The 14,092-nt window shown below is 31.9% G+C and overlaps 1 non-coding gene across 1 annotated transcript; it reads right to left on the bottom strand.

The window, feature by feature from the left end:
• Positions 1 to 11,812: 11,812 nt before the first annotated feature.
• On the bottom strand, positions 11,813 to 11,886 carry TRNAW-CCA (transfer RNA tryptophan (anticodon CCA)). Its single transcript has one exon. It is a non-coding gene; the product is annotated as a tRNA-Trp (tRNA).
• Positions 11,887 to 14,092: the final 2,206 nt, after the last annotated feature.

Consider the following 14,092-nt stretch of genomic DNA (forward strand, 5'->3'; position numbering starts at 1 on the left):
AATGTCTTTTTTTTTTAAAATAATAAAAAAAAAATTGACGAAATTGAGTACAGGTACCCAAACATATTTGCACATACATTCATGCTTATTTAAATTGACTACAACCATCCAAAAGGCAAAGTCACACAAACTAGATTTTAAACACAAATAATCCTTACCTTTGCTACAAATGTCATTGTTTTAAGGAAAATAAGTGTTTTTAATTCTTATATTTTCAGTCAAACTTGGTTTTATCCCTGTACTTTCATATTGGTGAATTTAATCCTGTAACTTTTAAAAATATGTGAAAGTAGTCTCTCTTCATGTTTAAACTTAACATTTAGTGACAATTTTTTACTTTACAAAGTTGAAAGATGGACTAAATTCACATATTTTCTTAAGTTGAAAGATGAATCAAAAACATATTTTTCTCTTTTAATTTCAACCAGAGGATGAGTATTAGATTTCATGCTAGTTTAAGAAAATTTTCAGTTTTATATCAATGATGTTTGAATGTTGGGAAGAAAAATCGAAGTCATGCTGCAAGTGGATTTCTTATGATTGTATCACAATTTTTTGTACTTTAATCAGAAATGTCGTCCAGTCCAATCCAAAGGGATAGAAAATAATAAACATTAGAAAATGTAAAGGAAGAAAAAAATAACCAAAAGATATAGTAAAATTAATAGATTTATTTTCTAAGCAAAAGTAACAACTTTTCTTACAAGGATATCCTAACCAATCCAAGCAAACGATGCACGACGATAAACTGCCCAAACCAAGCAAACACTATGCAGAATAGAGTAACAACAACTGTTAGATATGAGACAGCTCCAAAGAAGGGTGTCTTCACAAATGTTTGAGCATGTTGTTGAAACTATCTCAAACTATAAGTATTTTGCTGTCAATTTCAAATTGGGTACATATATTCCCTATTTAAAAGAGATTAGATTAGCATAATATCCACACATTTAAGTTCTTTAACCTTTTAAGACTATTGATTCTTGATACTTACAATGAACATTTTAGATTTTTCTATTCCCATATAATTTAAAAAAAAAACAAAAAAAGACTCATTAATCTAAATCCAAAATTTCTTCACACACCCCATCCCCAATTCCATTTAATCATACCTTAGCTTCAAACCAACCATCTTTGCGTGGTAGTTGTAGTTTTTTTTTGTTCAAATTATATTTCCATAGTCCAGTTCATACCAGCAGAGATATCACTGCATGGAAGCCTAGTTAATTAGACCATAATCTAAAAAAAACATTAAATGAAAATATTTTATATTACCTTCTTCTAATGTTTCTTGTGTACGGAACACAACGACATACATCACCTTTAATGGTAACCACCAGCATAACAACATGACATTAAATTATAATTTTGTATTCTTTGTTATTCATAGAATAATATTAGATAATTACTCTAGGATATAACTTTGAAATGACCATATTGATATTTTTGTTGTCAAAACAATACACGTAATTCATCAAGTAAGCACAAAGCACTAATTCATCAAGTAATCAATACACGTAAACAATGTTAGAATTAGGTGCAATTCATGTATCATATGTTGAACAAGTTCCCTCCTTCATCACATGTTAAATGCATTTAGTTTTAATAGAAATTAGTTCTTAGGAAGTAGCACCCTCACTATTCCTGAGAATTCTACCTTCACCACGAGATCCTAAAGATTCCAAAAATAAAAATCAGAAAATGAAAAGCACCACATTCCAATTTAATTGGACAAGGAGCTTGTAAAGTGAAAAAAAGGCATGTAAAAGTAGCAAATAAAACTTGAACTACACACCTTCTATGATAAGGCAACCTGCTCCATATAATAACTGTTGGGTGAAATTGTACAAACTCCATATCCTAAAAAATTTATGGTGAGGATGTGAATGATAAAAGACTAATGTCAAAGGATATCATGTTAATATTGAAAAGCAACCAAAAGGGAAAAGCACACCTCAAGAGAGATCCCACCACTTGCAACCATGGCATTGCCATCTCCAATACAAGTATGTGTTGAGGTTGCAGAGAAGTATGGTTTGTAAATCTTTAAGGGGTTTCCTAGACTATCAATGATAGGAAACAACAGGATCTTGAAACCTATGATTCTCACAAACAATCAATAAACAACAATAGATAATGATGTGTACCTTTCTCCATAGGAAGACTTGTACCTTTCTCCATAGGAACTTCTCTCCGGTGCACTTTGATTTCCTTGAAAGAGGAGAGAAATAAGATTTCACTTCCTTAGGCCTTTCTTTTCTGCCTCTCTCCGTTCGTGATGGCTATGGGTGAGAGAAAACACTTTTCTGGTCAGGAAGGAGACCTTATTTCACGTTAGTGGGTATTAAGCCCCTTTTATAACTACTACTCCCATCAAGTAACAGTTAGCTCTATAAACTTCTCCTTTTAAGCCCAATTACAATTTAGCCCTTAATCGTTAATTATTTACTTATTAGTCCCTACATAAGTCACATGCCTCTCACATGAGACATTAATTCTAACATTCTCCCACTTGGCTCATGTGACATTAATAAACATTATGGACTAAATAAATGAATAGATTAACTAACATAATGCGCATTAAAAATGACTAAATTGTTATGTACATTGGGTACATCATAATTTCATGATTAAGAATATGAACCAATTCGAGTCATGGCGGTTGTACATCATCTAATCGATATAGTCCCTTCCATGTACTACAAATTAGTCTTCTCCTTAATATGACCATTAGTTAGGAGTACATAATTGATCAAACATAATGTCTTCATTCAAGACAAAACCTGTTAACATTACTCTAACACAAACATGCATGCAAACATAGAGAACAGGTAATCAGAAACATATTATAATTGAGCTCAGAGTGTCACTAAAAATGCATAAGATAAATTACACTTAATGATCATCAATAACAATAATGCCCATACTTTCAACATGTTCTATAATGTCTTGGGCGGTAATCCCTTATTCAAAGGGTCAATCATCATAAGGTTTGTGCTAATTTATTTTATTGACACTCTTTGTTTCTGAACATCTTCCTTCACGACAAAGTACTTCAATTTCATATGCTTAGCACCCTTAGAGTACTTGTCGTTCTTACAAAAATATTGCTGCGGAGTTATCACAATACATCTTTAGTGGCCAAGCGATACTGTCGACAATTCCAAGCCCTGAATTAAAGTTTCGCAACCAATTAATCTGAATTGTAGCCTCAAAACATACTACAAATTCAGCTTTCAGATGCAACAACAACTGATGCATACAAAATAGCTTTCATTTATTTTCGTTCCATATCATTTCTAGGACATTGTGCGAGACCAAATTTGTCTTCTTTCTAAATTAGAACAGGTAATGTTAAACACCTTTCCATCTTGAATCTCTCTAGCACTTTATCAATATATATACTTTTTGAGATAAGCCTAACAATCCTGGTGATCTATTATGGAATATTTCTATCCCTATCACATAGCTTATCTCACCCATATCTTTCACGTCAAAGTGTCTAGAGAGAAATTTCTTAGTCTCATGAAGAAGACCAAGATCGGTAGCTGCAAGCAAGATATCATCAATATACAGAATTAGAAAAATAACCTTACCCCCACTGACCTTCAGATACATACACTGATAAACAGTATTTGCCTTAAATCTAAAGGAAACAATGACATCATTAAACCTCAAATACCATTGGCAAGAAGCTTACTTTAAGACTGTATATTGATTTCTAGTTTGCACATTATGTGTTCCTTACCCTCAACTGAGAACCCCATTGGTTGGTCCATACAAACATTCTTCTCTAAATCTCCATTAAGAAAGGCAGTTTTCACATCCATCTGATATAGCTCCAAGTCATAATGGGCTACTAATGCCATGATAATCCTGAAAGAATCCTTTCGTGAGACCGGTGAAAACGTCTCTTTATAATCAATGTCATCTTTCTGAGTAAATCCCTTAGCAACAAGTCTAGCCTTGTAATGTTCAAGGTTGCCATGAGAGTCACGTTTAGTCTTGAAGATCCACTTACAACCAACTCTCTTACAACCCTTTGGTAATTCTACAAGGTCCCAAACACCATTATGTTCCATGGAATTTATCTCTTCTTTCATGGCATTTAACCACTTCTCAGAACTATCACAACTTACAACTTGTGAAAACAAAATTGGATCATTATCATTAATGCTTAAGTTTGTTTCTGTTTCATGTAGGTATACCACATAATCATTCGAAATAGTTGGTCTCCTTTTATCTTTGAGACCTCTTTAATGCTACTTCTTGTGGTTCTTCCATAATAGGTTCATTATGCATTATGGGTTCATTATTGTATTGCTCATCTTCATTAATTTTGTAACAACTAAAAGAAGCAATCACCTTACTTCTAGAGGCACAAACTAAAAGGACTTGCACTCTAACTTCTTTAATTTCCACTTCTTGTGGAACTATACTCCCACTGATTTTATCATTTTCAATGAACCTTGCATTTCCAGTTTCAAAAATTCTCATACTATGATTAGGACAATAAAACATATACCCCGCTGATTTTCTGGATAACCAATGAAATATCCACTGATTGTTCTTGTATCCAATTTTCTTTATTGTGGATTATAAATCCTTATTTCTGCCTGGCAACCCCAAACATGCAGGTGCCTTACACTAGGTGTCCTATTTGTCCACAGTTCAAAGGTGTCTTTGGAACTGTCTTACTAGGAATCCTATTCAACAAATACATAGCAGTTTTCAAGGCATACATCCACAAAGATACGGGTAAAGTCAAATTGATTAACATACTCCTAATCATATCCATTAAAGTTCTATTACGCCTTTCTGATACACCATTTTGTTATGGTGTACCGGACATTGTGTATTGTGCACAAATGCCACGTTTTTGAAGAGGCTTAGCAAATGGACCTGGGTGTTGCCCAACTTCATCATATCTTCCGTAATACTCTTCACCTCTATCATATCTAATAATTTTCACATTTATGTCTAATTGCCTTTTTACTTCATTGTAGTAAATTTCTAAGGCATCCATTGCCTAAGAAATCTCGGGCAGTAAGTAGACATAATCGTAACGTGAATAATCATCAATAATGGTGATAAAATATCATTCCTTTTCGAAAGAACTAAAATCAAAAGGTCCACAAATATCAGTATGCACAATTTCAAGAAGCTGAGTGCTTCTTGTAGCTCTTTTCTTTGTATGTTTTGCTTGTTTTCCCTTAATACAACCCACACAAATATTTAGATCCATAAAATCTAGATAAGGAAGAATTTCATTCTTTATTAATCTTCCCATCCTTTCTCTAGAAATGTGACCTAAACGTTTATGCCACAAAGAGTATCCAGTAACATCAAGTTTAGATAATGAAACTAAATTACTAGATAAACTAGTTACATAAAGAGTTTCCAATAAATCTAAATGATGTTCAGTGTCGAGTTTTACACAATAAGTCTCGACTGCTTACATTGGAGTTTCACTCTATTCCCCATGAAAATGAACTTCTCATTTGGGTTTATGGTTTGGATTGTAAGGAATCTCTGCATAATGTTAGAAACATGAGTCATACATCCAGAATTAATCCATCATGTATTATGGGAAACTTTAGTTAAGTTTGATTCAAAACATACATGAGCATTAAGCCCACTTTTCTTTTCGAACCAAGACTCGCACTTTAGGTAATCCTTCTAGAAATGTCCTGATTTCCTACAAAATTGACAATTATTTCCCTTTGATACCTTCCTCTAGATTTGCAAAGAGTATTGATTTTTAATTACCCTCTGCCTTTCTCATGCTTCTTCATAAATTTCTTTCCAGCTCCTTGATTCCCTTGGTGACTTTCATAATGGACTGAGTGACTTCCTTGATTTTTAAGCCTCGTTTCTTCCTGAACTAACATATTGTGCAATTCATGCACATTCCATTTATCTTTATGGTATTATAGTTCATTTAGAACGGGCCAAACTCAGGCGGTAATGAGTTTAGAATAAACTAAACAAGAAAGTTCTCATTCACAGCCATTATATTCCCAAGGTCTTAAGTCTTGTTGCAATGTTTGTCATCTCAATGACATGTTCATACATAGTACGTGAGCCATCAAACTTCATGGTGACCAATATACTCATTAATGTCCCAACAACAGACTTATTATCTGTTTGAGAGCGCTCTCCCACTAATCACATAAACTTTTTAGCACTTTCGATTTTAGGGAGAGTTGTCTTAATACTGTCAGCAACAGTCATTCTCATCAACATTAGACTGAGTCTGTTAGATGTTTCCCAAGTTTTATAATGAACTTTCTCTTCATTTCTACTAACATTAATAATAGTAACAAACTTCTCTTCCAACATAGCAAGATCATGATCCAAAACACCGAGGTGAAATTGGACTTGCTCATTTTAGTCAGAGAAGTTAAGTCCATTAAAATTGGCTCAGATGATACATAAGAATCCAATGAATTCAAAACATGTATTACATAATAAAATTCACATAAGTGTTTTGAGACATAAAATACATGTCATACATATGATTCATTCAGATAACAGTCAATGTATATTGATGTTCTCCTTTGGGTGATACACCAACACACAACATACAAACATAATGATGCTAATAAAATTTTAACATTATTTGGCAATTAAATATGCACAAATTAGTAGTATCTATTTCCTTTGGGCATATAAATAAAACTAATGATACACACAAATCGCCTACAATTATATTAATTAATTATAAGAACAACTAATCAACCTTTGGGCGATCCATAAATGCCTTATAACAATGAATTTCAATTACCCATAAACCAATAACCATATAATTTAACATCCATTATTCTATGAGTAATCAAAATAATCATTAATTTTGGAATTAAATAACCTTATAAATTTGGCCACTTTGGTGACTAACAAATTCAACATACATTTAATTCCAACCAAGTATAATTGAAATAATCATTAATTTGGAATTAAATAACCTTACAAATTTGGCCACTTTGGTGACTAACAAATTCAACATACATTTAATTCCAACCAAATATGTATGACCTGCACATACTTATTGCTATTAACAATTCATAGTCATTCTATTAATTTCATTCCAGGCCATAAAATAATATTTGCATTTATTTGTGTTTTTGCATTCAAACACGTTCAAGCAAATATGTACCATATACATATATTTATTGCTACCAATAATTGCAAAACATTCATATTAATTTAATTACAGAACATAAACTTTCAATTCTTTAATCACGTTCAACAATAATTTTTCGGGAAAAAAAAAAGATCAAGTGGGATTGGAAATAACAAACATAAGGTTGCAAATAGAAATTTCCAAAATTTCTTATTCTTCCCTACCGAAAACCTAGGCGCAGTTTTTCAAAATTGAAATTGAATCTTTATGTTAATGGGCACGCTTCCTTTCTTTCACCATTAGAAGTAAAAACTTTCTCCAAATTTAATATATACATGCCGTGCAGCTTTCTCTCCGATAATCATAAGTTTTCAAATAATCTTTCTCCAAAAATTGGTATTCAACAATAATAAAATATCGTCAATAAAACAATACATGCAACGAAAAATAAAATTCCTAAATTTTATAATTAGGATTTATGCATAATTGGGAGAAATTAAATTATCCCTAAATCTCATAATTAGGGTTCATGCATAATTGGGAGAAATTAAATCATTCTTGGAGAATCATAAATTTCATAACACATGCTCTGATACCACATGTAAATCTTTAAGGGGTTTCCTAGACTATCAATGATAGGAAACAACAGGATCTTGAAACCTATGATTCTCACAAACAATCAATAAACAACAATAGATAATGATGTGTACCTTTCTCCATAGGAAGACTTGTACCTTTCTCCATAGGAACTTCTCTCTGGTGCACTTTGATTTTCTTGAAAGAGGAGAGAAATAAGATTTCACTTCCTTAGGCCTTTCTTTTCTGCCTCTCTCCATTCGTGATGGCTATGGGTGAGAGAGAACACTTTTCTGGTCAGGAAGGAGACCTTATTTCACGTTAGTGGGTATTAAGCCTCATTTATAACCACTACTCCCATCAAGTAGCAGTTGGCTCTAGAAACTTCTCCTATTAAGCCCAATTACAATTTAGCCCTTAATAGTTAATTATTTACTTATTAGTTCCTACATAAGTCACATGTCTCTCACATAAGACATTAATTCTAACATGGTCTACCATAACCCTGAAGTAGAATAAAGGATCGCACTTATCCATAAATAAGTGAAATAAAATAAAATAAAAATCAGCATCAAGCATCGTCTTAGAAAATTGTTACCCTTGTGGCTAAAATTGTCGAAGCAGCTTTGAAACGATGTAGTGTTCCATCCTCCATATTCAAGGAAATCACTCCTTGACATCCTTTTACGTTTGCAAACTTCTGCCCAAACACACACTAAGTGATCAATATATTGTAGATAACACATCGACAAGATGCTATATGGTCCCATTGTTTATCTTATGAATGGTCCTAGGCAGGAAAAACAGGAAAAAAAAAGAGAAGCTTATAAGTAGAGCCTATAAACTACTACTAGGCAGTACTTCCCACCATTTGACAAAGGGTAGAGAAGTAGGAGCAATAATACAAGAGAGAAGAGATTCATAGTATTTGATTAATTGTCATATCATTCATTAGTTTAAAGACCCCACAGTTGTTATCCCAGTGCTTAAATTTCTTGGGTCCTACACTATTTACAAATTCCCTGTCACCCCAAAGATATTGAATGAAAGATGTAAGAAAAGCCTGGTTATTCTGAAATGGCATGGGATTTCATTTAAAAATATAAGGAACAAAGAATACTTACGGCCACGGGCCATCACCAAGGAGAAGAATGTCATTCCCTTGGTCAACAAATACAAGCTGCCAGTCTGATCTCACAGGGTCCTCTAACTTACCTTCAAGGCCGAACATACGAGCAAGCTCGTCAGTCAATCGTTTTTGAGAAAAAAGATCAATGCAAAATATGTCAAATTGTCAATACCAGACTTTCAAGTATGTAATAATTATATACTTGGAAATATGGTTATTTATTTGATTCCTTTTGTTATAGTGTACTGGACTAATTATTAGTTATTAGAAGCATGGACAATTCTAAATAATATTTGTAAATGTGTTGTACTTGTGTCAAACAAATGCATCTATATATGTTGATATTGCACAAAAACTTTCAATATCATTCGATCTGGTGTATTTTGCATGTAATTTTTTTAAACCTTTTACCAATACAATTTTGAATATCATGATATATATAAATAGATACAATTTTGCATGTATTTTATTACGTTTATAATGTCATATAAACTAATTCAATTTATACAATTAAAAAAAACTCATTTATGATATTAATAACGGCTTAATATCAAACACTCAGGCTAAAGAGTTATATCATTCAAAAAAAACTTTTAAATAAATTTTTTAAGTTTAATTAAATGCCTGCAATTTTAAAACAATATTAATGCTAACTCCAAGTTAGTGATTTGACAAAAAGAAGTTTCTTAAATAAAACATCAAAAGTGAAAATAGCAAGTAAGCAATGCACATATATGATATTGAACCATAGAAATTTTGGGGGGAAAAAATGGAACTAGATTATGCCAAAATAGTTTTATATAGTCAAACAATTATTCATTTAGTTACATACTTTGAATGCTAAAGTGAAAGTTTCTAAAATAATTGCACTGACTTTGAACTTCTTATTATATCTTCTTATTAACAGAATTTGCTACTTTAAACTTATTAAACTTACCGTTAGGTGTGATAGGAGAATCATCAATCTAATTATGAAACGATATCCTTCCGAATGGGATAAAATAATTCCTTATATATTATTTACTATTCCTATTTCTTCTATTAATTGAAGAAATAATTTGAAAATAAAACAGCAAGTACAAAAATGAGTAATAACCCCCCAGTAGAGACTGGTACGATTCAATTCAACATTTTTTTCATTTGGGTTTGATTGTGTCGTAGCTCTATAATTCAAATTAGGTTTATCGTTGGATGAACTGCATTGCTGATATTGATCCCAAAAAAGAAACACTGGGTACCGCTAGTCTGTGAACAGCCAACCATCATACTGTAAAAATTGGATAGGTCCTATCTATGGTCATTGGAGCCTCCTAAAAAGATCTATTAAATTCATCAAGTTGTTCCAAAGGATCAAAACGGCCAGTTATTAATGGAATTCCTTGTCGGCTCTCTGTAAAATATTTGTTTGGGCGGGGACTTTCAAAAACATCGTAAGCTAGACCCGTGCTGACAAATAACCAACCTGCAATGAATAGGGAGGGTATAGTAATGCTATGAATAATCCAGTATCGGATACTGGTAATAATATCAACAAAAGAACGTTCTCCTGTGCTTCTAGACATGTTGAACTCCACATATTCTTGTACAGTCAAAAGGGGGATCGATTCCATAAAAGACGAGATCAGTAAGTAGAAATTTACTGAAATGTAATCCTTGTTAGATCGTCCATTTTGTACCAACGGTGTCTTTTGAGTATACCGAATCAGTATAGCTATCCTTCTTCTAACAGAGCAATGAAATTTCACAATCGAAATCTAGGACTAGATAAGTTCTTTCTTCTTTCTTCATTGATTGTCTCGATGTATTCAAAAATCCGATAGAAAATTTTTTAATAGTACATTTTTATAGTAATAGTATAAAATGAAGGTTCTTCACATTTCACATTATTATTTTCGGACTAAAAATTAAGTATCAATTAAAATCAGAATATGGTAAATTGGTTTCTTAGAATTCATAAAGGAGATTTTATATTTCTAGAATTCAATTAGATGCCAAATCTATAAATATACTTTTTGTGGTTGTTGAAGATATTTTTTCTATTTTCTTCTATATCAATTCAAAATTAAATAAATTGAAATAACAAAGTTAATTTTCTGTTTTTATTTTAATATTCATTTTTCTTTCTAATAGAAATAGAATTCTATTCTAGAATAATATATGAAATAATACGAAAGATTTTCATTATCATTAGATTAGTTTACTCAATTCTTGAGTTGATTAATAAGTCTGTTGATTTGGAATCACAGGATGAGTAGATGTCACAGATGATGAATTTATTTCTAAATTATGTCATTCTATTTCTCTTTTTATTCGTTTGTAATAATTTATTAATGAATCTCCAATTTTCAATTATATCTTTTAAGTAGTATTTTTTCTTATCTTCTTTTTTCTCTCAAAAATGGAAATTTAGGGAAGTGCTTTATAAACAGATGTATAAAAATAACATATTTCATTTAGCTTATATCTGCTCACTATAACTAGTTATTTTGGTTTTTTACTAGTAGTTTTAATTATAACCTCATCTCTATTTATTGGTCTGAGTAAAATACGACTTATTTGATTTGTAATTTTGAGAGGAATAGTCAATTTTGGAATAAGACATTCTATAGTTCCTTACTGTGTCAATTTACAATTATCAGCCGTTGAGATTCATGATCAATACAGATTAATGGTTAAGGATAAATATTACCTTTCTTTTTACCTTTTGAACAAATAAAAATGATTGAAGTTTTTCTATTTGGAATCAGGTTAGGTTTAATTCCCATTACTTTGGCTGGATTATTTGTAACTGCATATTTACAATACCGACGAGGTGATCAGTTGAATCTTTGATTAATTAATGTCTCTTTTTTTGTGGATTCCCTATTTTTTTTGTTTTAATCCTAATCCACAAGGATTAAATTCAGACTTTTTAATGTTTAATTATTTCAGTGTAATTATCATTCGAAAAATACTAGAATCATGTTCTGTAGGATTTGAATCATCACGCTCTGTAGGATTTGAACCTACGACATCGGGTTTTGGAGACCTGCGTTCTACCGAACTGAACTAAGAGCGCTTTGTTTTCATAAATTATTTTATATGATCCAAATCCATTTTACATGTATATACTATATCAATATATATACATATAGATATTCGGTATGTATGTCCAATTGGAATTCATCTTCAATTGGTTCCATTTTATTGCTCATCTCATATAATAAATATATAATACGGAATATCATATGATAAGTAATAGTTAGGGATAGGGATGACAGGATTTGAACCCATGACATTTTGTACCCAAAACAAACACGCTACCAAGCTGCGCTACATCCCTTTTCCATTTGTTTCTAGTGTTATTGTAAAGAATCTTTGTCTTGTTTTCTTCATTTTTATCTGTTGATATATATATATATATATATATATATATATATATATATATATATATATATATATATATATTCTTTAGAATAATAAAAAAGAATATTAAATTCAAATAAATTATAGATAGAAAAAAGACTTAAAAAAGAGGATTTGAAATGCGAGATCTAAAAACATATCTTTCCGTGGCACTAGTAGTAAGTACTCTATGGTTCGGGGCTTTGGCGGGTCTCTTGATAGAGATCAATCGTTTTTTTCCAGATGCATTGATATTCCCTTTTTTTTCATTCTAGTTATTGACACAGAAAGGGGTGAAGAAGATTATTGATCCAATTAAGTATTAAATATATGTAATTAATCTCTTCTTCTTTATTTCGTCTTTTATTTCTTCTTTTTTTTACAATTATAATAGAATAAGTTAGGAAAGAGAAAGAATAAGGGTTAATTTGGCCTAATTGAAATTCGGAGTGAAACTCGGGATCTCGTCCAGGCTTCCATGGAATTGAATTAATAATTCAATTCCATTTCTATTAATAAAAGAGTGAAAGCAGAAATTTAAATGGAATGTATAGGGTGGGGGCAACAATTGTTGGAGTCTAACAGAACTTACATAAAAGATAAAATGTAAAGGAAGGAATTCATTCACAGTTATTGAAAAGCAAACCTGGCTAATATATAGCCTTACATCAGAATAAAGAAAACTGAAAAATAAAACTGCTCACGCATACATGACCCACTATTTCCTAATAATGTGCTAGACATATTCAAAAACATAACTGCTCCTAAAAATATGGAACCATAAGCTCACTAACAAATCCTCCCTTAAACTGAATGCTATATGCAATTAGTTTATATCAGACTCTGAACACAATCCTAGTGACCTGCGTAGCTTTAAGAAAGTATCAAGCTTAAGTGGTTTGGTCATAATATCAGCCACTTGTTCTTGTGTCCCACAATGCATCATCTTGATAGTTCCGGCCTTTGTAAGATCTCGAAGGAAATGAAATCGGACGTCAATATGTTTACAACGACCATGCATCACTGGATTCTTCGAAAGCTTAATAGCAGAGCTACTATCACAATGAATTACAGTAGCTTGGTCTTGCATTTTACACAATTTTCCCAACACCCTTTTCAACCATATGGCTTGACAAGCACATGATGCTGCACCTATAAACTCTGCCTCTGTAGTTGATAGACTCACAATTGGTTGTTTTTTTATGACCACGAAACAGCAGCTGAACACAATAAGAAAACATAACCCGAAGTACTTTTTCTGTCATCCAAATCCCCTGCATAATCGCTGCCAGTGTAAGCAAGAAGCTCTTTGTTTCCTCCCTTTTTGTAGAAAATTCCAAACTCAGTTGTTCCCTTTAAATATCTCAGCACCTTTTTGGCTGCTAGTAAATGCAGCTCAGTAGGATTCTCCATGTACCTGCTAATTAAGTTCACCACAAACATCATATCGGGTCGAGTAGATGTTAGATACATAAGACATCCCACAATTTATTTATAGTAAGTCTTATCCACCTTTACACCAGTGTCGTCCTTTGTGAGTTTAACACCAGGAACAATTGGAGTTTGCACCGAATTGCTTTTATCCATTCCAAACCTTTGCAGCATCTCTAATGCATATTTCTTTTGACATAAGAAAACGCCATCTATTCGTTGCATCACTTCAAGACCCAGAAAATATCTCATATTACCAAGATCTGTCATGTCAAATTCATGCTTCATGGAGCTTTTAAATTTTGCAAACATCAACTCATCATTTCCAGTAAAAATAAGGTCATCAACATACAAGCTAACAATTAATATTATATCTTCATTTTCTCTCTTCACAAACAAAGTATGCTCATAGTCACACTTCTCAAATCCTTCCTTCAGAAAATATGCTT

This window comes from Glycine max, chromosome 15, assembly GCF_000004515.6.
Source record: "Glycine max cultivar Williams 82 chromosome 15, Glycine_max_v4.0, whole genome shotgun sequence".
In the NCBI taxonomy this organism is placed as follows: Eukaryota; Viridiplantae; Streptophyta; class Magnoliopsida; order Fabales; family Fabaceae; genus Glycine; species Glycine max.